Source organism: Pinus tabuliformis, chromosome 3_2 (genome assembly GCF_031772625.1).
Source record: "Pinus tabuliformis cultivar Carrire ecotype Pingquan chromosome 3_2, CPIR1, whole genome shotgun sequence".
Lineage (NCBI taxonomy): Eukaryota > Viridiplantae > Streptophyta > Pinopsida > Pinales > Pinaceae > Pinus > Pinus tabuliformis.
In genome coordinates, this window is record NC_142302.1 from 873,584,267 (window position 1) to 873,588,257 (window position 3,991).

The window sequence follows — 3,991 nt, forward strand, 5'->3', positions numbered from 1 at the left end:
ACCCAAACGTAGGACATCCGGGTAGGGAAACTCCCACACAATTTAGTAGAATAAGCATTTAGGTTGACTTCCTGAGAATTTCTTGTTGTGGTTTTCCCTTTGCTTTGTTGGGGTTCTCAACCCAAGGCCCTAGGGTGGTCTCACCTGCAGCACCAAGTCATCAATGTAGTTTAACATATAACACATTAAACATAATAACATATACATTAAATTCAAATACATAAATTGAGCACATATAAATGAAAGGAAATTTAAAAATGCAAGAGATGTGCTAATAATACCTTGGATAAGTGAATTTGGACCATTATTAACAATAGGGACATAGATAGATAAAATCCCTCTCAAACTCCTGATGAGCCTCAATATTGCAACAAGAATGCTGCAACTCCCAAGACTACCACCTTTAATTGTAAACCTGGGGTTAATACAAACTTAAGAGGTATCAACACTATATTTGAAGCATACAATGTGTTCTCCCTTCACTGTCATGATGTAATGGAATGCATGTAATGAAATCAAATCCTAAACTAATTGTAGAAAATGAAATGCTCGAAATGGAAACCTTAACCTACTGCAAGAAACAAAATACAAGTAAAGAAACCTATTATAATTGCATAAATTAATTATCACGAATTAAATGTCAACCAATACAGTTCAAAGAGATTAGATCCATTAACACAGTTGACTCAATGTGGCAATCATCATTGTATTATCTATTTCGTAAATCTGTCCATTAGCCCAAATCGTTGAAATGTTTTGCATGGGTAAAGAGGCAAGTTGTAAGTCATCTTTTGTCTTCCCTGATCATTGATTTAGAGCCTAGGGGTCTTGATTCAACACTAAGGGAAAATAACAAAGCTTCATGAGTGAATCTGGGCAAGTATATACATGTTGGAAGGTTGCTACACAAGATTGTGTAGTTACTACCGAAAATTGCAGATTTACTACATGAAATTATAACTCACCGAATGACCTAGCAAATCAAATCCAAGTTGGATGGGACAATATTTTTTGTTTACTAGGATGTCTTATGTCTCCATTCCAAGTGGAGTTACTCAAAAATACCTGTGTTAACCCATGCTAAAAAATCACAGACAATTACTAGTCTAAAATCTAGAAATTCGAGAACTAGTGAGCTAGTAAATCTAACAAATGCCTAACCTAATCCAGCGCAAATGCAATGGGGTAATGTTTTTATCAACTACAATGATTTTGTGATATAATTAAAGTGTAATAAGCTCAGTTGAAGCTCATTAGGATGCTCTAAAAAATAGCAGAAATTTAATGTTATTTGCAACAAAGGACTTTCAGAAATCTAGATTTGGGAATAAGAAAACTAATCCAAGTAACTCAGTGATCACTATGTCCTTACAAAGTTTTTCCAAGGATGAAATGATGATTTTTATGCTACAAAATAACTTTCTTCAACCATTTAACCCAATCCTACAACAAGAAATCATCAATACTAAATGCAGAAATAGGAAAAAACAAAACACGAGATGCACATGAATAAGAAGTGAAAGGAAGAAAAGTAAATGATACAAAAGGACTCTGAGGATCCTGGGATGTCCAAGCCCAAGAAAAAACAAATTACTATGGAGGATACCAAGATTTAGAAGCTAAATATGGCACCACTCTTCTTTATTTTCATCAATACAATTACATCCCTGCAAAAATTGAAAGTGGAACTGCAAAAATACGAGTTCTCTCCATAAGAAGACTAAGAAAAGTCAAATACTAAAGGTAAATTCAACTTGGTACTTATAAAAAATGGTTATGAAGTATTTCCCATGAAAGGAGGAGGCTTTCCCCATCAAAATCCCTTGATTAGTGGATCTGGTTCCCAATACTAGGAATCTACATTAAATGGTAGGGAACACATTCCCAGATTTTTCTCAATCATTGGAGCTCTATAATTTGTGCATAATTCCAGAATATCTTGTTGATTTATTATTTAATATTGATCCTCTTTTAGTAGGGACAAAGTCCCTAGATTATCTCTTCCTCCAAATCTCCATAATATGCCCAATATTCTCATAATGTTCCACAAAAATAAATCATATTAGGCACAAATATACAATTATCCATAAACCTTCCTAATGAACATTTTAAAGTTAAAAATACATTATCTAATGCAAAAAGATAGGTTTAATGTGTTGAAGGATGGTGACATGGGCTTTAAGTTATGTTTAATTTAGAGGCCCATCATACCCCCTTTGTTAAAAGTGTTGCTGGTCCTCTAAGCAACTCAGTGACCTCATTGTGCCTCATTCATGGCCTTGGTGGCCTTCCTGATTTGTACATTTGTGTCATTTCCCCTTATGCAATATGGGTTCTTTAAAATTCATGGCCTCTTACCTTTCTATAACATCTTCTCGGCCTTGGACAAAATCTATCAAGAGATTAGAGACATCTTGGAAATCCTCTTTCCATCACTGCAATTTGAGTCCTATTTTGATGGTGAATGCCTTATTACCTTTTGTTTCCTTATTCTTCTCTTTTGTTGCCTAGATGATTGCCTAATGGCCTTGGAGTTCTCTTTTTTGATTAGGTCTCTCTTAGGTACTACCATTTTGGTTTTTGGCACAATTTGTTTGTTTCTTCCTTCTTGTAGCAACATTTTGTCTTCTTGTAGTAGCCATTCCTTTCCTTTCAGGGTTTTCTAACTATATGGGAGTGATGCGAAATGATATATAAAGTTTTGAGGATGATTCTAGGGCTCATACGGAGTAGTGTAGGTTTTTCAAAATGGAGAGGATGTGTTGTGTGTGTTTTTTTCAAGAAATTTTCAGGGTGGGAGAGAGTGTAGGGTTTGTTCTTGAAAAATATTAATTCTTCTTATGAAATGGGATGCATGAATGATGGATACATAGTGGATATGAAGTGGATGGAGGGCTTGGAGTGCTTTGGTGACTTGGCCTTTACACAAATTTCCTCTTTTAACTGTTGTTCCCATTATTCGAAATCATCACCATTCATAATATGACTTTTCCACATTGCATGAGTGAAGGAGTGAGCTGCAATTAACTAGTTGAAGGTGTTATCGCTTAGATTTTGCTTGAAGTTGTTAGAAGAAGGAAAGAGGTCCAAGGTAACCACAAGCCAATTTTTTAACTACAAAATCTAGCCAATCTGTACTTAGAGAGGGCTCTCTCTTTGTGATTTAGCTTTGTTTATGGGATATTATGCTAGTTATGAAAGCTTAGGGGTTTTGATTTTGTTTGGTGTTGGAATTCAGGAGCAGATGGATAGAACAAGGTAATTCAGGCCATTACGCTATGGAGTCAATTGAGGATGGCTTAAATGGATCAGGTTGATTCAACAAAGGAAGGCTTCACAGGGCAAGATAACTAAACAAGAGACAAATGATAGCTTAAAAGGGTGAAATGGTCTTGAAAGGGAGGAAGGGCAATTAAGAATCCTTCAACAAAGTTCAAGATAAGGGAAAGTGGGGCTCATTAACAAAAAGAAATTAATATCTTTCTGTTAAATGGTCACAGTGATAAACTAAAAAGCATGGAGAAATTAAGAATTCCCTACCTATGATAGCTTAGAAGAAAACGTTAAGAATATAAACAATTTTAATCACAGAATGCAGTAAAACTCTTTTGAAATACAATTTTTCATTTATCATTCAGAGATGGAACATAGATGAATATTTAAATAAGAAAACTATAAAAATATAAGATATAGAATACTTATTTGTTTCTCATTTGACACAGGTATCCTATAAAAGTCCTTTGCTTTATTACTTTTTCCGACTAGCCATACAATAGTTGTTCAACAACTCTTCTATTCCAAAATAAAGTGTCTATAGAAATGTCTAGGAATCCACCCTTAGTACTTCGAATAAGGAAGTACTTATACAAAATTTACATCACAATATCTCCTAAATAAGAGAGATATATTCTAGGAAAACTAAATATCTTTTACATGAATGTAGAGACAGATGGTCTTGAAGGTAGAAACTGAATGTGAACTATTTGTTTGT